This window comes from Bubalus kerabau, chromosome 15 (assembly GCF_029407905.1).
Source record: "Bubalus kerabau isolate K-KA32 ecotype Philippines breed swamp buffalo chromosome 15, PCC_UOA_SB_1v2, whole genome shotgun sequence".
In the NCBI taxonomy this organism is placed as follows: Eukaryota; Metazoa; Chordata; class Mammalia; order Artiodactyla; family Bovidae; genus Bubalus; species Bubalus kerabau.
The window spans coordinates 61,599,041-61,620,796 of record NC_073638.1 but is presented as its reverse complement, the minus strand read 5'-3'; the positions used below and the strand labels follow the sequence as shown (position 1 = coordinate 61,620,796).

The 21,756-nt window shown below is 40.7% G+C and overlaps 1 long non-coding RNA gene and 1 other non-coding gene across 2 annotated transcripts in view; both read left to right on the top strand.

The window, feature by feature from the left end:
- Positions 1-1,160: 1,160 nt before the first annotated feature.
- Positions 1,161-1,232, top strand: TRNAC-ACA (transfer RNA cysteine (anticodon ACA)). The gene has a single exon. It is a non-coding gene; the product is annotated as a tRNA-Cys (tRNA).
- A 17,854-nt stretch (positions 1,233-19,086) lies between these two features.
- Positions 19,087-21,756, top strand: part of LOC129629264 (uncharacterized) — a 488,327-nt gene continuing 485,657 nt past the window's right edge. Inside the window, exon 1 of the long non-coding RNA XR_008703113.1 lies at positions 19,087-19,445. This is a non-coding gene — a long non-coding RNA (uncharacterized LOC129629264). The remainder of the gene's footprint in view (positions 19,446-21,756) is intronic.

Genomic DNA, 21,756 nt, shown 5'->3' with positions numbered 1-21,756 from the left:
TGGTTTCCTGCATTGCAGGCAGATTCTTTACCATCTGAGGCACCAGGGACACCCCTTTAACATGTGAGGACACAACAAAAAGACTGTTGTCTATGAAATAGGAAGCAGGCTCTCTCTAGACTCCAAATCTTCTGGCACCTTGATCTTAGACTTATTAGCCTCTAGAATCTAAGAAATAAATTCCTGTTGTTTATAAGCCACCCAGTCTATGGTGTTCTGTTATTATAGCCTGGACTGACCAGGCCAAGAAGATAACTTAAATGAGAGGATGGTAAAACTTTCATACAAGTCTGAGTTGACAATGGGTAATAATGTAGCCAATAAATACAACATGAATTAATATAATACTTAGAGGACTCTTCATAGATTCCACTGAGTGAGAAAAGTAATATGTGGAAAAGCATGTAAAGAGGGTTATTGCATGTGCATACAGGTGTGTCATATGTGTATATACCTACATGTCTAAATATTTTGACATGTGCTGTGCTGTGCTTAGTTGTTCAGTCATGTCCGACTCTTTGCAACTCCATGGACTGTAGCCTTCCAGGCTCCTCTGTCCATGGGGGTTCTCCAGGCAAGAATACTGGAGTGGGTTGCCATGCCCTCCTCCAGGGGATCTTCTCAAGCCAGGGATAGAACCCAGGTCTCCTGAATTGCAGGCAAATTCTTTACCATCTGAGCCACCAGGGAAGCCCATTTTGACATGTAGAAATATGTAAAGGTGCAAACACACTAGTTGTTAAATCTGGGTTTCCCAGGGAGTGAGATTGGGTGGGAATAGAATCAATAAACAAATTAAAAGATAGTAAATACTCCCCTAAAATGCAAATTTTATGCTTATTAAAATGGGCATGTTTGTACCAATTGACTTTGTCTTTAGAGGAGACAGAATTTAGGTACAGTGGAAGGTCTTCTTCATTTATTGAATGGTGAGTAAATTAGATTTCTCCATACTTTAATACCTTCAGTATTAAACAGTAAATAAGGGAAACTGGAAATCTGATTCTTTTGCTTGGAAAAGGAGTATGATTTTAATAACATGAAATAATCAACTCCTATTAATTATTGGTAAGCCAAAACCCCAAAGTGAGAGTGACTGTTCATATAGGGCTGTCTCTTTCCTTTAGTCAATAAGAATTATTTAGCACCTACCATGGACTTCCCTGGTGGCTAAGATGGTAAAGCGTCTGCCTACAATGCAGGAGACCTGGGTTCAATCCCTGGGTAGGGAAGATCTCCTGGAGAAGGAAATGGCAACCCACTCCAGTATTCTTGCCTGGAAAATCCCATGGATGGTGGAGCCTGGTTGGCTACAGTCCATGGGGTTGCAAAGAGTTGGATACGACTGAGCAACTGCACTTTCATGGGCCAGGCTCTATGGGAGGTGTTGGGCAGGCTACAGGTTTACAGATTGCAAACTTTAATGAACCTATACTATAGTTGGGACTACAAAATAATTTTCTTGGACTCCAAAATCTCTGCAGATGGTGACTGCAGCCATGAAATTAAAAGATACTTGCTCCTTGGAAGAAAAGCTATGACCAACCTAGACAGCATATTAAAAGGCAGAGACATCACTTTGCTGAGAAAGGTCTATATAATCAGATCTATGGTTTTTCCAGTAGTCACATATGGATGTGAGAGTTGGACTATAAAGAAAGCTGAGCACTGGAGAATTGATGATTTTGAACTGTGGTATTGGAGAAGACTCTTGAGCATCACTTGGACAGCAAGGATATCAAATCAGTCAATTCTAAAGGAAATCAGTCCTGAATATTCACTGGAAGGACTGATGCTGAAGCTGAAGTTCCAGTGCTTTGGCCACCTGATGTGAAGAACTGACTCACTGGAAAAGACCCCGATGCTGGGAAAGATTGAAGGCAGGAGGAGAAGGGGACGACAGAGGAAGGGATGGTTTGATGGCATCACTGACTCGATGGACATGAGTTTGAGCAAGCTCTGGGAGTTGGTGATGGACAGGGAAGCCTGGCGTGCTGCAGTCTATGAGGTCAGACAAGACTGAGTGACTAAAATGAACTGAACTATAGTTGGGGTGACCAACAAGCTATTAATTTATAGCTTGTTTACCAAGTGAAAAGGGGAAGGAGGGAAAGATTTCCAGGTAGAACAGTGTGTGCAAAGCCTCAGATTTGAGAAAGAGCATAGCATTTGTAGGGAATGTGGAACAGCATGTGCCTGGGCTATACAGGGGAGGAAAGATGGCTGGGCAGAGGAGGGTTAGAGTCTATCAGGAGATAAGACTAAGGTGCGTTTGGATGAGATTGTTTAGTGGCTTAGTAGGGGTGCTCTGAGGAGCTTGGCTATCTGCTCCAAGTGATGAGGAGCTCTAGGAAGTCTGAGCATGGAAGTGATATGATTGGATTTGTGTTTTTAGAAAGGTAACTCTAGCAGATCATGGTTTCTGGTCCCATCACTTCATGGGAAATAGATGGGGAAACAGTGGAAACAGTGTCAGACTTTATTTTTGGGGGCTCCAAAATCACTGCAGATGGTGACTGCAGCCATGAAATTAAAAGACGCTTACTCCTTGGAAGGAAAGTTATGACCAACCTAGATAGCATATCGAAAAGCAGAGACATTACTTTGCCAACAAAGGTCTGTCTAGTCAAGGCTATGGTTTTTCCAGTGGTCATGTATGGCTGTGAGAGTTGGACTGTGAAGAAAGCTGAGCGCCGAAGAATTGATGCTTTTGAACTGTGGTGTTGGAGAAGACTCTTGAGAGTCCCTTGGACTGCAAGGAGATCCGTCCAGTCTATTCTAAAGGAGATCAGCCCTGGGATTTCTTTGGAAGGAATGATGCTAAAGCTGAAACTCCAATACTTTGGCCACCTGATGCGAAGGGTTGACTCATTGGAAAAGACTCTGATGCTGGGAGGGATTAGGGGCAGGAGGAGAAGGGGACGACAGAGGATGAGATGGCTGGATGGCATCACTGACTCAATGGACGTGAGTCTGAATGAACTCTGGGAGTTGGTGATGGACAGGGAGGCTTGGCGTGCTGTGATTCTTGGGGTCGCAAAGAGTCAGACACGACTGAGCGACTGAACTGAACTGAACTCTAGCAGCAAGGTAGAAGATATAGTTGAAGAGTAGGAGATTTGAGGCAGTGGAACCATTTAGGAAACTTGCTGAAGATAAGCAAGAGTAAATAAGGGGAGTCAGAAGAGGAAGGAGATCTTGTGGGGGATGGTATAAAAGTAGAATTAATAGAATATAGTGATTGTTCTGAGAGACTGGCTGAGAAAGAGAGGAGTTAAACATGCCTCCAGAGTTTCTAAAAATAAATTCAGTGTAATAACCAATTCTTTCCCATTAACTTGATGAGAAGGGAGAGGGCTTAGATTTATAAAATGCTTATACTCAGACTAGCTCTAAACACAAAACTAATTTTTATTGAGCATTTATTATATATCAGGCTAAAATATTACATATGCTGTCTCTTTATTAATATTCATTATACAAATACATAGTACCAACTGTGTATCTAATAATGTATTAAATATTATTATTATCATTATTTCCATTCTATAAATGAGTGAACTGAACTTTTAGGTGGTTAAGGAACTTGCCCATTTTATCACAGAGTTTGAGTAAACTCCAGGAGTTGGTGATACACAGGGAGGCCTGGCGTGCTGCAGTCCATGGGGTCGCAAAGAATCAGACACGACTGAGCAACTGAACTGAACTGTATAGATAGTGGAGCCAAGACTAGAATCCAGGTTTGTTCACCTTTCAAATGCTTTTCAACAACTGTGCTGTGTTGCCTTTTTGACATCGTATGGAGTGGGTAGGCTCCATATTTTCCAGCAAAGCTGGAGATACACAACTTACTTGGTTTCACATTTACTTCAGTACCTGTGAGTGTCCGTAATTAATATGATTTCATTGATATATTCTCATTTATCCAAGCTATTAATATCTGTCTATGAAAGTTAAGGATATAATTCTTTTCTCCCTCTGCCTCACCATACACATGCAACTTTATCTCGTATACTTCCAATACAGTGATGGTCTAATTTTGGTTTAATATATTCATTATTCTTAAAATCATATTTCTGGAACTTCCCTAGTGGTCCAGTGGCTGAGCCTCCTCACTCTCAGTGCCCTTTATAATAAGCAGGTAAATTAAGCAAGTGTTCCTCTGAGTTCTGTGGGTGCCTTTAGCAATCTAAATGAAACCAAGGAGTGGGTTGTGGGAACCTCTGATCTAATGTCATTTGGTCAGAAGCACAGGTGACAACCAGGATGACTGGAGTCTGAAAGGAAGGGGTTGAGTCCTTAAGGTGCAGGATCCCATGCTTTTCAGGTAGACGGGGCTAGAATAGAGTTAAATTGTAGGACACCCCGTCAGGGTCCACTGAGAGTTGGGCAATTGCTCCGTGGTGCTGGAAAAAACACATTATAGGAGAAGTTTTCCTTAGATGTGTGCTGATAGGTAGCTTTCTTCTCAGTTTTCAAAGGGAATTAAAAAGCGAATTGAAAATGTGAAAATACAAGTGCAGATCGTCAACTCCCTTGCAGGTTGCTCCGACTAGACATTTGGAGTGGGGAAACTCTGATGTTTGTATCCTCCGGGGCTGATGAGATTCTGCAGAGGAGAATCTTCAGTCTCCTTCCTGGAGGGTGATGGCTGGCTGACAGCATTCTGTAAGCCCAATGGGATAGCAATTTCCTCTATTTTTAGTAAGCTATTTTTAGTAGCTGACCCTTGAGCTATTTTCAGTGATATCAGTCCAGAAGAGAGGTACCTCTATGTTACATTTCTTAAGGAAAAGACCTCCAATCTTTTGCTGCTGCATTCTGACACTTTCAGATGCCCAATTAGACTTTCAAATAATTTTCTTTTTAAAAGTCCTCTCTTTATCCACATTCCTAAAGATACCTGTTGTTGTTTAGTTGTTCAGTCATGTCCGACTCTTTGTGACCCCATGGACTGCAGCACGTCAGGCTTCCCTGTCCTTCACTGTCTCCTGGAGTTTGCTCAAACTCGTGTACATTGAGGCGCTAATGCTGTCCAACCATCTCATCTTCTGTCTCCCCTTTCTCCTCCTGCCCCAAATTTCCAGGGCTTATTGCTGCCAGCTAAGATTCAGTTTTCTTATCTCTGATAAGTCATAATTTCTTTTCCTTCAGTTTTATATTCTCTTAGAATTTGTTTTTGTTTCATTTCCTGTTCTCCATGTTTTTGTGGGTTTGTGCCTTAAAAAAAAATCCTTTACTATTTTAATGGATTTTTGATAGGTGCTAAAGTAAATTGATTATATTCTTTGCAGCCAAAGATGGAGAAGCTCTATACAGTCAGCAAAAACAAGACCAGGAGCTGACTGTGGCTCAGATCATGAACTCCTTATTGCCAAATTCAGACTGAAATTGAAGAAAGTAGGGAAAACCACTAGACCATTCAGGTATGACCTAAATCAAATCCCTTATGATTATACAGTGGAAGTGAGACATAGATTTAAGGGCCTAGATCTGATAGATAGAGTGCCTGATGAATTATGGAATGAGGTTCGTGACATTGTACAGGAGACAGGGATCAAGACCATTCCCATAGAAAAGAAATGCAAAAAAGCAAAATGGCTGTCTGGGGAGGCCTTACAAATAGCTGTGAAAAGAAGAGAAGTGAAAAGCAAAGGAGAAAAGGAAAGATATAAACATCTGAATGCAGAGTTCCAAAGAGTAGCAAGAAGAGATAAGAAAGCCTTCTTCAGCAATCAGTGCAAAGAAATAAAGGAAAACAACAGAATGGGAAAGACTAGAGATCTCTTCAAGAAAATCAGAGATACCAAAGGAACATTTCATGCAAAGATGAGCTCAATAAAGGACAGAAATGGTATGGACCTAATAGAAGCAGAAGATATTAAGAAGAGATGGCAAGAATACACAGAAGAACTGTACAAAAAAGATCTTCACGACCCAGTAATCACGATGGTATGATCACTGACTTAGAGCCAGACATCCTGGAATGTGAAGTCAAGTGGGCCTTAGAAAGCATCACAATGAACAAAGCTAGTGGAGGTGATGGAATTCCAGTTGAGCTATTCCAAATCCTGAAAGATGATGCTGTGAAAGTGCTACACTCAATATGCCAGCAAATTTGGAAAACTCAGCAGTGGCCACAGGACTGGAAAAGGTCAGTTTTCATTCCAATCCCAAAGAAAGGCAATGCCAAAGAATGCTCAAACTACCGCACAATTGCACTCATCTCACACGCTAGTAAAGTAATGCTCAAAATTCTCCAAGCCAGGCTTCAGCAATATGTGAACTATGAACTTCCAGATGTTCAAACTGGTTTTAGAAAAGGCAGAGGAACCAGAGATCAAATTGCCAACATCTGCTGGATCATAGAAAAAGCAAGAGAGTTCCAGAAAAACATCTATTTCTGCTTTATTGACTATGCCAAAGCCTTTGAGTGTGTGGATCACAATAAACTGTGGACAATTCTGAAAGAGATGGGAATACCAGACCACCTGATCTGCCTCTTGAGAAATTTGTATGCAGGTCAGGAAGCAACAGTTAGAACTGGACATGGAACAACAGACTGGTTCCAAATAGGAAAAGGAGTGTGTCAAGGCTGTATATTGTCACCCTGTTTATTTAACTTATATGCAGAGTACATCATGAGAAACGCTGGACTGGAAGAAACACAAGCTGGAATCAAGATTGCCGGGAGAAATATCAATAACCTCAGATATGTAGATGACACCACCCTTATGGCAGAAAGTGAAGAGGAACTCAAAAGCCTCTTGATGAAAGTGAAAGTGGAGAGTGAAAAAGTTGGCTTAAAGCTCAACATTCAGAAAACGAAGATCATGGCATCTGGTCCCACCACTTCATGGGAAATAGATGGGAAAACAGTGGAAACAGTGTCAGAGTTTATTTTTCTGGGCTCCAAAATCACTGCAATTGGTGACTGCAGCCATGAAATTAAAAGACACTTACTTCTTGGAAGGAAAGTTATGACCAACCTAGATAGCATATCAAAAAGCAGAGACATTACTTTGCCAACAAAAGTCCGTCTAGTCAAGGCTATGGTTTTTCCAGTGGTCATGTATGGCTGTGAGAGTTGGACTGTGAAGAAAGCTGAGCACCGAAGAATTGATGCTTTTGAACTGTGGTGTTGTAGAAGACTCTTGAGAGTCCCTTGGGCTGCAAGGAGATTCAACCAGTCCATTCTGAAGGAAATCAGCCCTGGGATTTCTTTGGAAGGGATGATGCTAAAGCTGAAAGTCCAGTACTTTGGCCACCTGATGCGAAGGGTTGCTTCATTGGAAAAGACTCTGATGCTGGGAGGGATTGGGGGCGGGAGGAGAAGGGGACGACAGAGCATGAGATGGCTGGATGGCATCACTGACTCAATGGACGTGAGTCTGAGTGAACTCCGGGAGTTGGTGATGGACAGGGAGGCCTGGTATGCTGTGATTCATGGGCTCGCAAAGAGTCGGACACGACTGAGTGACTGATCTGATGTGATCTGAAAGTAAATATGTGTGTTCAGTTTTCTGTCTTTACCCAGAAGTCCAGAAAATGCCAGGAAATGCTTTCTGGAGACTTCTGTGATGCTGCTGTGCTTTTGATTTTACTTATTAAAGCAGTTTCCTTGGTGGCATCTATTATGGAGAGCAAATATTATGCCAAAATACCCTTGTTGATTGGATTGGAACAGTTTTGTTTTTTTTTGGTTTGATCTCTGTCATCAACTGGCTTTGTGATTTAAGTCAAATCCCTTAAACTCTGCTTCTTAGTCTATGTCTTATAAAATATAAAAAATACCTTATGCTCACTGGTTATTACGAAGATGAAATCAGATAATCTGGCAGAGTTTTATGAAAGAGTTTTAATGTGCTTCATAAATGGAAATGCATCTATATGTGATGACAACTTAGTGTTCTTCACAGTATAAACAATGTCAGTTTTAAGCCCGTTTCCCTACAGATCTTTTTTTTTTTTCCCCCATTGCCTAATTATTTTTGTTGCTTTTCCCTGAAACTTTACTCCCTTTTCCAAGAGCAGCCAAATTCTTTACCCTATGCCAAAAGAAGGGAAATGATTATCCTCAGCTCTTCCTTGTCAGACTTCTGCCAACACCTCCCAAGGCATTTCTTCAATAAGACCAAAACAATGAGGGAATAAATTCATCTTCAGTTCATTATGTCTTCTCTGTTTCTCTGTCGCTGAGTATCCCATCTGCTTACCCTAGATGAAGGATTTCTCCCTGTGCCATCACCAAAGTTGCAAACCAAATGACAGTGCTTGTCAGCAGCCTACCCCAACTGCTAAACTGTGGAATATACTGCTCTACTAACTGAAGGAAAAATAATGACAAAAAAAGGCCTGGATTCAGTGACCTAAGCCAAAAATAGTTACAGGCTAAAACAAAACAAAACAAAACAAAACCCCAAACCAAAAAGCAATTGTTTATGATTCCCTGGTAGTAGCAAAGAACTCCAAAATAGCTGTTCTTCTTCTGAACTTTCTCTAAGAGATTGCCTCATGATTCTGTAGGATTAGTTCCTGAAATTCATGTGCCAGAGATACATTTTTTTTTTTTTTTTTTACTGCATCATGTGGAATCTTCTTTCCCTGGTCAGGGATCAAACCCACGTGCCCTGCAGTAGAAGTGTGGAGTCTCAACTATTGGACCACCAGGGAAGTCCCCAGAGATACATTTCTTAGGTACCTGTACTTAGAAGATTTTCTTGAGGTTGTTGATGGCTGGAAATGATGTGTTTTGTAGTATTTGTAAAAAGAAATATTTGTAAAAAGAAAATAAGATGAATTCTGACTTCTAGATTTGATGGAGTAATTAGAACTAGCCTAGCTCTCCAACTTTAAGCATCTAGAAAACTGGACAAAATTTATGGAGCAACATTTCTTTTTTAAACAGTGGATAATAGGCATTCCCGAACTCTCATCCCTGAGAAGGGAAACAAATATGGTGAATCCTAAAATCACTTTGATTTTCTGCCAGATAAACAGAAATGGAGATCCCAGGATGAACAAAATGATTCTGCTGATTTCAGGAGACAGAGATCATGGTGTGGAGATGAGGTAGCTGGAGTTTGCAGGATAGAGTACAGGAGAGGAGAGAGCTGTGCAGAGAAAAAGCTCCAGAAGTCTGCTTATGAGTCCCTTGGGTGTGATGCTGAATACAAATCCAGAGATTTATAAGGTAGAAACCAATAAGTCTGGGGAAAGATAATTGGAAAGTTATTAGCTGAAAACTCCCATAGCTCACTCAGGGCTGGGAGATGTTAATATTCTAACCACTAGAATGCAGAGTGCTCATTTAACACCTATGACATTTCTGTTGTGATTCCAGAAAGGTCGTACTTTACAAGTATTACAAAACTGGCCATAATGTAAAGGCTACTCCAGACTTTTCATACCAAAGCTGAAAAAGAAGTTTTTTGTTTTTTTTTTTTGAAAAAGAAGTTTTGAAAAGATCAACCTTATAGGCAAGCAGATTTATTATCTGGCAGAAAAATGTCCAACACATTTAAAAGCTGAAACAAAATCTAGCATTCAAGAATGTAAAATTAACAATGTCCAATGTCCAATAAAAGATACTAAATCAGTAAATAACCTTAAAACAGCTATTATGAATTTGCTTAAAGATATAATGGAGACCATGACAATAATGATTCAACTATAAAAAAGAACCAAATGTAGCTTTTGGAGAAGAACAATACAATATTTAGTATGTTTTTTGGATGAGATTAATAGCACATTTGATACTGCAAAATAAAAAAAAATAGTGAACTTTAAGATATATGAATAAGTCTGTACAAAGTGAAACTCTGAGAGAAAAAAGTCTGAAAAAAAAAAAATCCACAGAGCCCCAGTAACCTGTGGAAAATATTCATTCATTTGGAGCCCTAGAAAAGGGAATAGAGGGCAAGAAAATACTTGAAGAAATAGTGGCTGAAAAATGTTCATATTTGAACAGTCCCAAGGAGTTCAAGAACCCCAGGAAAGTTAGACGCAAAGAAAAGCACACAGAGGCACTTTGTTTCTGTTGTGTTTGTGCTCAGTGGTGTCTGACTCTCTGCGACCCCATGGACTGTAGCCCGCCAGGCTCCTCTGTTCATGGAATTCTCCAGGCAAGAATACTGGAGTGGGTTGCCATTTCCTTCCCCAGGGGATCTACCAAACCCAGAGATTGAACTCATGCCTCCTGTGTCTCCTGCATTGGCAGGCAGATTCTTTCCCACTGAGCCACCTGGGAAGCCCATCATAATCAAATAGCTAAAATTAAATGATTAAAAAAAATTTCTTAGGAGCAGTTGGGGTGTGTATAAGGAGATATGTTCTGTACAGGGGAACAAAGTTAAGAAAAATTGAGATTTTTTACACATACACAGACACACACACATGCAATGTAGAAGATAATGGAATGATTTCTCCAAAGTACTGAAAGAAAAACTCCAACTTAAGTACTATACCCAAACTACTCATCAAAAAAAAGTGTATAGCAAACAATCCAATAGTGGAAATAAAATGGTAAACTAAAATATACTCAGTAAATCTAGAAGAATGATGGAAAAGATAAAGAGAAAAACACTCAGAAAATAAATTACAAGAGAAATGAGAAAATAACATAAATGGAATGAACATGAGAACATAACATTGAAATTTGTGAAATGGAGCTACAGTAGTGTTTAGAGGAAAATTTTTAGCTTTACATGCATTTATTTGAAAAGAAACAAGGTTTAATCAATAATCTAGGCTTCCAATTTGAGAAGTTAGAAAAAAAATGTTAAATCCAGTAAGTAGATGTGTGGAAACAATAAAATATAGAAAACAATAAAATATTAAATGGGAAAACAATAGAAAAAAATCAAAAGCTAGTTTAAAAAAATAGCAAAAGTGATAGACATCTAGCTAGACTGATCTAGACTGATCAGGAAATTGAGGACACAAATTGCCAATTACCAGATACTGTAAATATTTAAGGAATAATTAGGTAATATTATGGACAACTCTGAGGCCATAAAAATTAGTAAGTGAATGCATTTTATTGTATGTAAATTATGTCTCAGTAAAAGTGATTGAAAAAAACAAAATGTGTAATTTCAGTTGCTATGATTGAGTTTTTGTCTAGTTACAAGCTATGTCATTTAATCTCACAATAAAATGGTGATATAACTTAGTGTTTTGGAGTTTATGCAGAGACTACCATCTTGGAACTATGGTTCAGTCAACTAGTAAGTATGCTGCTAAGTCACTTCAGTCGTGTCCGACTCTGTGTGACCCCAGAGACTGCAGCCCACCAGGCTCCCCCATCCCTGGGATTCTCCAGGCAAGAACACTGGAGTGGGTTGCCATTTCCTTCTCCAATGCATGAAAGGGAAAAGTGAAAGTGAAGTCGCTCAGTCGTGTCCGACTCTTAGCGACCCCATGGACTGCCAGGCTCCTCCGTCCATGGGATTTTCCAGGCAAGAGTACTGGAGTAGGGTGACTAGTAAGTATATGACTAGGTAAATTATTTAGCTACTACTATGTAAACTGCTAGGTCTCCCAGGTGGCTCAGTGGTAAAGATCCTGCCTACCAATGCAAGAGACACAGGAGACACGGGTTCGATCCTTGGGTCGGGAAGATCCCCTGGAGGAGAAAATGGCAACCCATTCCAATATTCTTGCCCAGGAAATCTCAAGGACAAAGGAGCCTGGCCAGCTGCAGTCCATGGTGTTGCAGAGTCATACATGATTTAGCAACTAAGCAACAGCAGCAGCAATGTAAACGCACACAGACTGGGAATTTGTTTTCTTTACTTAGATGATTTCTTGACATATGGTTGGCAACCAGTAAATATTTGTTCTTCAACCCTAGTTGACAGATGAAATTGGCAAGGAAGAGATTTACCTGACTTTTAAAGGTTATCAGGTAGGGAGAAACTCAGAATTTGACTTAAGTCTGCCAGATTCCAAAATTAGTGTCTTTCTCCTGCTGCTATGTCAGACAAGTAAGAAACCTTAAAAAGAGTAAGTCAAGAGAGCATGATTGGTAACTATGCATGTGTCTTTGAAAGCCCTTAAAAGAAAAGGAAATTGTACTTCTTTTGATTACCAAATGAATCCTTGAAACTGTGACCGCTCTCACTTTAAACAGAACTGCTATTGCGGAATGGAAAGGAAGCAGGGGTCATTTTTCTTTTTTCAATACTTTCATTTACTGCTGCTGCTTAAATTGTACAGTTGAGAGCTCAGATGCAAGTACTCAGGGTTGCATAGTCAGTTGGGCCTACTGGCTAGCCTGTGCATTTAAGCGTATTGCTAGGTAGTGTGTGTGATCGGGCAGCGCTGTAGGCTGGGTTCCAAGGCTGCCCAGGGTACTGTTCAGTCTCCCTGGTTAAGCAGGACCAGAAGCTTTACTTCACAGTTGGGCAGGGCTGCTGGCGTAGCTCTTTGCTGGAGCGGGGCTATAGGACGGGCTCTGTTTCTTGGCCATGCCTGCTGGATAGATGGAGTGGAGGTTATGCTCAACAACTGGTCGGGTGTGCAAATGTGCTTCCCGGCCCTTGCCGGGTGGTAGAATGGTCTGTCCTCCTTGAATGGGCCTGTTATCTGGACAGCCAAATCAGGCAGAACTGCCCATTAACCTAAAAAAGAGGTAAGCTGAGCTAAATTCAAATGACCAGAAATTGTAGGGAACAGCAGAGGACTTCTTTCCAGGTGACACTAGTGGTAACGAAGCTGCCTGCCGTTGCAGGAGACCTCGATCCCTGGGTTGGGAAAGATCCCCTGGGGGAGGGTAAGGCCACCCACCCCAGTATTCTTGCCTGGAGAATCCCAGGGACAGAGGAGCCTGGCAGGCTATGGTGCATAGAGTTGCAAAGTGTTGGACGTGACTGAAACGACCTAGCACAGAACAGCAGAGGAATTGCAATTCGGGAAACAAACTAGCAAGCTACAGGTGAGTCTGTTGAAGGTTTGGGGCGGGCTGTGTTAATGAGGAAGGCATGCAAAGAGTCGGGGGGGGGGAGTGTAGTTAGGGTTCAAGCATCAAATTCATCGGCTTGAGTGCAGGGTGAGATTCTTGTGGATGCTCAATGGTCGGGAGATAAGTTATGGGTTTCTGTAAGTCAGGTATTTGGGGGAAGGAATTGTTTCAGTTAAGTTTCATTTTCTTGTGGGTGCATGCTTGAGATTCTCCGTTTCGTATCTCCGGTTCCATTTTAGATTGAAGTCCCTTTGCATGATGGATTAGCTTGCTGACCAGACGGGGCCACCAGCTTGACTTTGCAGATGGGCAGAGCCACTGGCTAAGATTTCTGCTCTGATGCCACTTCAAGCAGGAGTGTGGTCCACCAAGGTCTGATGGATGTAAGTCCTGCCCTTCTTCCCCATCTTTATCAGATCCCCGAAGCTGAGCCCTGCAGATTCCCCCAGTAGTTCCTGAGAGGTGAGACCTGAGTGCCCCTCCTGGGAACTCCCCTGCAGTGCTGGGGGGTCTGAGGGGGTCCACCTTGGTCTCTCATTTTCCCCTGCAGAAACAGTAAGCCCACGGGGGCCCTCTCAGATCGGCACTGTGTCAGCCTGGGGGAGCGGTGATGTGGTCAGAGTGTAGCCTGTCTTCTCACCCTTTTAATGCTGTCCTTCTTGTGTGGTCCAGGCAGGTGCTTCAGGCTCACCTCTGGTCTCTGGGGTTTCACAATGGTGTTTTGTCTACAGATAATTGCTAGTTCTTGCGAGAGGAACAGGAGTCAGAATTAATTGATAGCACTCTCTTGATGTCTCCAAAACTTATTTTGAAAAGACACTGTCAAGTAAAGGAAAAAGAAATCCATAGGCTGAGAGAAAATATTTTTTAAATGGATAGCTGATAAATTGTATCCAGAATAAAGAGAAAACTTTTCACAACCCAATAATAAGATAATTCAGTTTTTTTTAATGGAATAAGATATTAATAGATGTTTCATCAAAAATGTGTACAAATGGCAAAAACTCATGTGAAAAGAGGCTCAAGATCATTAATCATCAGGGAAATACAGTGAGATGCCACTGCCCACCTAGTGGAATGACTAAAATTAAAAATGTCTAAAATAACAAGCATTGGTGAGGATGAGGAGCAACTATGACACTCATGCATTGCTGTGGAAATGCAAAATGGGGCGGCCATAATGCACAGTGTCCTGCTCGTCCACGGCGCCCTGCCATGCATCTGCTGAGCATCCAAAGTACTGTTTCTTAGGTTATTGAGAAATGAATCATAAAAGGTGATTTGGGACAAAAATCTCATGTCCTTTACATTTTTCAGAATGTTGCAAGGACAATAAACTTGGATTACAAAGAAGCGCCAGTCTCCAAAGCACCAGGCATCCAAGGCCCAACTTGAAGAGTCCCATTGTATAGGTCTCATGGGCTCCCTATGGGAGGGATTTGACGTGCTATTTTACTTTGAGCTTTCTTTATGCAGGGGAGACCCACAGCAGGGAAGCGCTGGGGGTTTATCCTGATATTCTCCTGTTACTCCTTTTTCTGTAAGTAACTTTTAGTATCTTAAAAGCATGGGTTTTGTAAAGCACTAAAAGAAATGTGGGCCCCCTACACCTTGAATGTGTAGCTCAACATCCATCTGATTATGGTTTCTAGAGTATCTTCTCTTCTGAATTGGCTTTAACCACTCTGAGGGCAGTGATTATTCCTGTTACGTTTCTTGGTATCTTTTGTAGTACCAAGCCTAGTACCATGACTATGAAGTGAAGTGAAGTGAAGTTGCTCAGTTGTGTCTGACTCTTAGCAATCCCATGGACTATAGCTTACCAGATTGCTCCGTCCATGGGATTTTCCAGGCAAGAATACTGGAGTGGGTTGCCATTTGCTTCTCCAGGAGATCTTCCCAACCCAGGGATTGAACCCAGGTCTCCCGCATTGTAGGCAGACGCTTTACTGTCTGAGCCACCAGGGGAGACTAAACTATATGTTTAAGAGATATTTTAAAGATGAAGTTGAGAGACTGTCAAAGCCATGACTATATTTCCCAGAATCCACCTCACTACATGGTTCAGTGCGAGTCTGAGGTGGAGGAGGAGAATCTCCAGGGGCAGTTGAGGGCAGATAAGTAGGCCGATAGAGGGCCCAGCTGCTTTCAGGCAAGCTTGTGTCCTTTAGTCCTGTAGGCTGAGCTGGTCCGTGGGAGGTTACATGAGGTTCCTAAGATACTTAACAGCTTCAGAGGGAACTCTTGAGACTCAACTCTTGATTGTGAGCAGACAGAACAAGTTTGTGTTGGGAGCTTCGCAGAGGCTCTTATGTCCCCTGCATTGGCAGATGTGTTCTTTACCACTAGTGCCACTGTAAAAATGCACAAAAACGAAGAGGGATTTTTAAAATTTAGCCAGTTATTTATGCATTTATTTATTTTCTGAATGTGAGATATTCCCTGTCTATGGATGTTTCTTTCTATCTATCTGTCTGTCTATCTCTCTGTCTACCTACCTATCTACCAACCTGTCGGGAGAAAGATCAGTAAGAGAATCAGAAGGCATTTACTGGAATGCAAAATTGAAGTGTGTCTGTGGAGAGAAGCTTGTTCAAGGTTCTTAGGACAATCTAGAGAGGAAGTAGCTAAATGGAGAAGCAGGGCAACCTGGAAATTAAAAGGCCATTTTAAATAATCTTTCAAAGCTCAAGATAGATCAAAATAATAATGAAAAAATACTATAGAATAAAGTTGAATTAACTCGGATACCTTATGATGATGAAAGAGAGGAAATAACCAGGATATCCTATCTTGGGGGACTAATTAAATTAGCAATTGTACACATTACAATAGGATTTTGTGCATCTATTAAAATGAGCTTAATAATGAGTTTTTAATAATATAAGAAATGATCGACATAGTGACAACTGGAACATAAGGATTCAGAAGTATCAATAAACTATCAACTCAACTGTATTTGATACATGCAAAGGACAAAGAAAATTTGCCAAAATTATTTGCCACTTCATGGCAAATAGATGGAGAAACAACGGAAACGGTGACAGACTTTATTTTCTTGGGCTCCAAAATCACTGCAGATGGTGACTGCAGCCACGAAATTAAAAGATACTTGCTCCTTGGAAGAAAAACTATGACAAATCTAGACAGTGTATTAAAAAGCAGAGACATTACTTTGCCAACAAAGGTCTGTCTAGTCAAAGCTATAGTTTTTCCAGTAGTCATGTATGGATGTGAGAGTTGGACCAAAAAGAAAGCTGAGCACAGAATTGATGCCTTCGAACTGTGGTAGAGAAGACTCTTGAGAGTCCCTTGGACTCAAGGAAATCAAACTAGTCAATCCTAAAGGAAATCAGTCCTGAATATTCATTGTGAGGACTGAAGCTGAAGCTCCAATACTTTGGCTACCTGATGTGAAGAGCTGACTCATTTGAAAAGACCCTGATGCTGGGAAAGATTGAAGGCGGGAGTAGAAGGGGATGGCAGAGGATGAGATGGTTGGATGGCATCACTGACTCAAAAGACATGTGTTTGAGCAAGCTTCAGGAGTTGGCGATGGTCAGGAAGACCTGGTGTGCTGCAGTCCATGGGGTCAGAAAGAGTCGGACATGACTGAGTGACTGAACAAAAACAATGCTATTATTTGCTTGGGGAGTGGGATTGTAGGAAAACAGTTTTTGCATTTATTGATATGTTCTTGCCTAAAGTGTCTAATTTTTCTACACTGACCATATTATTTATCATTAGAGTTAAAATTAAAAGGGAAGAAACTCATGGTTTCAAGAAGTAAAAAATAATAGAATAGTTAATCAAAGACAAGATGAAGTTTTTTCCCTGAAGAAAATATCAGCTACATCTTTTTCTCTTTGTGAACTGCTCAGTGTTTCATAGTAGAATATTTGCAGTAGAGCCTTAATGCCTGACTGACTGGGTAACTGGCAGTTTTTAAAAGGTTCTGTCGTGCAGTCAGAGAGTGTGCACTTTCTTCCAGTGTGACATGTGCAAATGAAGATGGATGGCTAATTTCTTAAATGATTCTGGAATAGGTTTGGCTCTTAATTTTTTTTTTTTAATCAAATTTTGAGTTTTTCACATATACCATGAGAAATCTTTCAGGTCCTTAGAATGTTCACAAAAAATCATCCTGAGTAAAACAGTCTCTTCCATAGAAGAAAACATGCTTCTTACTCATATAGATTCCCTTTTAAACTCCACAAATACTCATGACCACAACTGAAGCATCTCTTTACAGAGTTCCCAACCATCATTTTGTAGGTTAATAAAACTCTAGGGTTGATATTTGATTTTGATTTATTTTGTAGAAATATTCAAAAGGGTGGATGGAGGCAGTGCCTCCTGTTTCTTGTATTATGTGGCTTGTTGACATTTGAAATTTCAAAGTATCAAGGATTTCTCCAGTGTGACTCATTTGAATCAATTGTTTTCCTTCCTCTCTGAATGATGAGCTGCTGATTCAGAACTATATGATAAAATTAGAATTGCCAATATTTTATTGTCTACTTTTTAAAAAGCTGTTCTTTCATTTTTGGCATCAGTTGCAAACTACTTTGAATATTCAGTTTGTTACAGAACTTTTATTTGTGTTTTAATTTTATTCTTATGAACAAATAACCTGAAGCACATTGATGAAATATGTGTTGGAAATGGCACCATTCAGTGACTCTGGCTATGTTGGTCATAGTATTATCTCTATCACTGATTTCCTAGGCAGGCTGGGCTCTAAGGTTGGGTCTTGGTTTTTGTACCTGTAATATGAGAAGTGTTGGACTATCCTATAGTCAGGATAGGCTAAGTTATGCTATAGTAATAAAGAACACTCATATCACAAGGCTTGAAACAATCAGAATTTATCTCTTGCTTCTACGATTGATTAAGCATCATGAATCGTTGGATCTCTTCTTCCAAGTTATTGTCATTCTCATGCTGATACAGCAGCCACCACCTGAAACTGGTGTGGCCATGGCAGTGGAAAAAGACAAGATGGTGAAGCATGGGTCGGCTCTTAAAGGCTTTGCCCCAAAATGACACATTTCACTCTCTTTCATATTGTATTGATCAAAACTAGTCTTATGGCCAAGTCTTACTTCAAGGAAGGGAAATTAGATATTGGTAAAACTGAATGTAATCTATAGGTAATCTGTAAAGGTCCTTTAATTCCTAGGAGCCTATGTTTCTAAAGTGCACTGAGAGTGGTTATGACACACATTTGCTTTGAGAACAAATATGTGCTTTGCAGCAAAGATGGATAATATTTTGGGAGAAAATTTTATTGAGATAATTGTAGATTCAAATGTAAGGATAAGAGATGATACAAAGAGATCTGTGTATACTTCTTCCAGTTTCCCCTAGGAGTAACATTTTGCAAAACTATAGTATGCTATCGCAGCTAGGATTCTGAAGATGATGCAATCCTGCCGGGAGCCGGCATATTGCATATTGAGTGAGGATCTGTAATAGCTCAACTGGAATTCTATCACTGCCGGGAGCCAGCGTGAGGCACTCCGCCCATGACAAAGGTCATGAGGAAGGAGGCTCGGCATACGCAAAGGCGGGATCGAGCCTCAGGAGTCCCCCTGGAAATTCTCGAGCATCTACCCCCAAAACCAGAGTCTGCCTACTTTCTGCTTTGTGCTTTCACCTACACCTCTGACTTTACAGGGGGCTGTCTCCCACTACCTCTCTCTGAAAAAAGAGTTAGCTTACAGCTCCAGTTAATAATTCTTGGATGTGACAGTGTTTCAACCTACAAACTCCTTTGGAAATCCTCTAGCCTGCCTGAATGGGTTTTTCCGGCCACATGTGATTGTTCAGAGCCTCCCAACTGTGAGAGGCAGGAGATGTTCTAAACTGCCTAAACACAGATTCCTTTGAGTAGTTAAAAGATTGATTAGAAATTGTATTGGTGAAGGGTTTTTCACTTGTTGGGCCAATGTTTGCTGCTAAGTCTCCATACTCCTTACCTACTGTGTCCTTGGCAGTGTATTGATTGATATAATGGGTGTATAGAAATGTAAAATGCAGCTTTGTCCAATGCTTTTTTGGAGGCTGGTGCCTGACTTTGGGATAATCACCTTTAGAGAAAAATAAGTTTCTTAAAATGTTAACAGGTCTCCGGGCCAGAAGATGATGTCAATCACCTGAACTTTTGCATATGATAAGTTTGAAAGCCTGGCTTCGATTAGAACCAGGAACTGCTGTCCTTGCATGACTCCACCCCTTCCCCCATTATCCTCTATGCATAACTTAAGGTATAAAAACTACTTTGGAAAATAAAGTGCGGGCCTTGTTCACCGAAACTTGGTCTCCCCATGTCGCTCTCTCTTTCAACTTCTGGCTGAGTCTCCATCTGGAGCGCGGAACCCGCCATGCTTGCTAATTATGCCTGGGCTTCTAAGATCCGACCGGGGAGGCCTCAGTGTCTCCTCTCCTTCGGGAGAACGGAAGGACGCCTGCGGCCTACGTAAGTGGTGCAAACTTCTTGTCTTGAAGTTTTATTGGTCTCCCGCGTAAACCAAGCTACTCAGCCCCTTTTCTCCACTGAATTTTCCTACTGAGCTATCCTTATTTCAGCCTCTTTTCTCCACTGAATTTTCCTACTGAGCTATCCTTATTTCAGCCGCTTTTCTCCACTGAATTTCCTCACTGAGCTATCCTCATTCTATTACTCTTTGTATCCTTAATTAACGTGTAATTAAGCAGTTGTTTCCTGACCCTCGCCTATGCCGTCTCTCCTTCGAATACCCTGGATCAGCTGGGGCTGGACCCCGGCACAATCCACTTATTTAATTAAGATTTTCCAGTTTTACTTGTACTCATATTTTTAAACGTGTATTTAGTTCTCTGCAGTTTTATCAAAGGCATCAGTTCAGGTATTCTCCACCATAGTCAGAGTACTAAGTTCCAATATCACAAGAAACCTTCGTGTTGACTTTTTATAACCATACCCATCTCTTCCTACGATCATTATCTTTACCATTCGTGTTCTCCATTTCAAAAATTTTGTCATTTAAATAATTCTATTAGAAAGTGTTTTCATTTCTCTGAGATAAATACTCAAGAGTGAAGTTGCTGTGAAAAATGGTAATTGCATGTTTAGCTTTATAAGAAACTGCCAAACTGTTTTCTAGAATAGCGATACCATTTTACATTCCCACCAGCAATATATACAAGAGCCACCAACTGCTTGCCTGCATCTGGTACTGTCATTACTCTTTATTTATCAGCCACTCTAACAGATGAGTAGTGATATCACACTGTGGTTTTAATTTGAGTTTCCTTCATAGCTAACGATATTGAAAATCTTTCCAAGTGCTTATTTACCATTTGCATATCTACATTTGTGTAGTGTCTATTGAAGTCTTTTGCCCATTCTTTATTGATTTTTTTTTTCTTACTGTTGAGTTTGAGAGTTATTTGCATATTCCAGATGTAAGTTTCTTGTCAGGTATGTGATTCACAAATATGTTCTCCCAATCTATTACTTGATTTTAAATTTTCATTACCGTCCTTTGCAAAACAAAAATTTTAATTTTGATGACACCTAATCATTTTTTTCCCTTTTGTGGATTATGCTCTTGGTGTTATCTGAGAAATCTTTGCCTGTCCCTACATCTAAGAGACTGTCTCCTCTGTTCTGATGGGTCTGACTCCAGGAGAAAATATCCTATGTGTGGTCTTTTAGGCCAAACCATGGACAATTACAGGGTTGCGTGTGACTGGCAGCCAACATGGGGAGGAAATTGCTGTCCCCACAGCAGCTGGCACACAGTTTTCTTGAGGGAGTTGCTTGCTGTCAAGGCCCCCATTGGTTAGCCATGCTCAAATGCATTTCTGCATTCCTGGCCCAGGCATCTCCAGTCAAGGCCTCTTTAATGGGCAGCTTGGTTGAGACCCTTGCCAGGCACCTCTGCTGAGACCTCTTTATTGAGCTCCTTGGCTGAATCACATTTCTCCACTTTGCCTCAATACCTTTCCACTCCTAGCCTTTCTCTTCTCTCTCCAGCCCAATGAATCTGTAAAAAGGCAAGAACCTGTTGTTGTTCAGGGCTCCTGAGCAGTGACATGATTTTCTCAGGCTGAGCAGAATTCACCTGACCCTCATCTTGGGCCATTTCATGGATGAAAATACGACACTAGGGAACCAGCACCTTTTGATTATGTTGTCACATTAAGTAAATTAAAGTTTGATTTTTACTTTTGGTTTGGTTCATTATTCTATTTGAGCACCTCAATGTCTGATTTCTTGACATTTTTTTTAAAGATCACATGATTAGTATTTATATTTAATTGGGTGATTCTTTTGAGTTGTATAGTATAAGGTGGGAATTCTCTCTTTTTTTGTGTGTCTATATATATCCAGTTGCCCCAGTACCATATTTTGTTACGTCTGTTCTTCCTTCTTTGAATTGCTTTTGTACCTATGTGAAAAATCGGTTGAGCATATTTGTTATTTCTGTGAGTTTGTTTCTGGGTTTTCTATTTTGTTGCATTGACCTGTGTTCCATTGGTCTGTGTATCCTTTTGCTAAGAGTATACTGTCTTGGTTACTTGTAGCTATATAGTCAGCTTTAATATCAGGTAAATTCTTTCACTGTATTCTTTGCCAGCAATATTTTAACTATTCTAGTGCCTGTGTTCTTTTATATACTTGTTAGAATAAGCTTGTCTGTCTACAAAAAAATATTACTGGCATTTTGATAGGAATTGTATTATACATACGGAGAAGGCAGTGGCACCCCACTCCAGTACTCCTGCCTGGAAAATCCCATGGA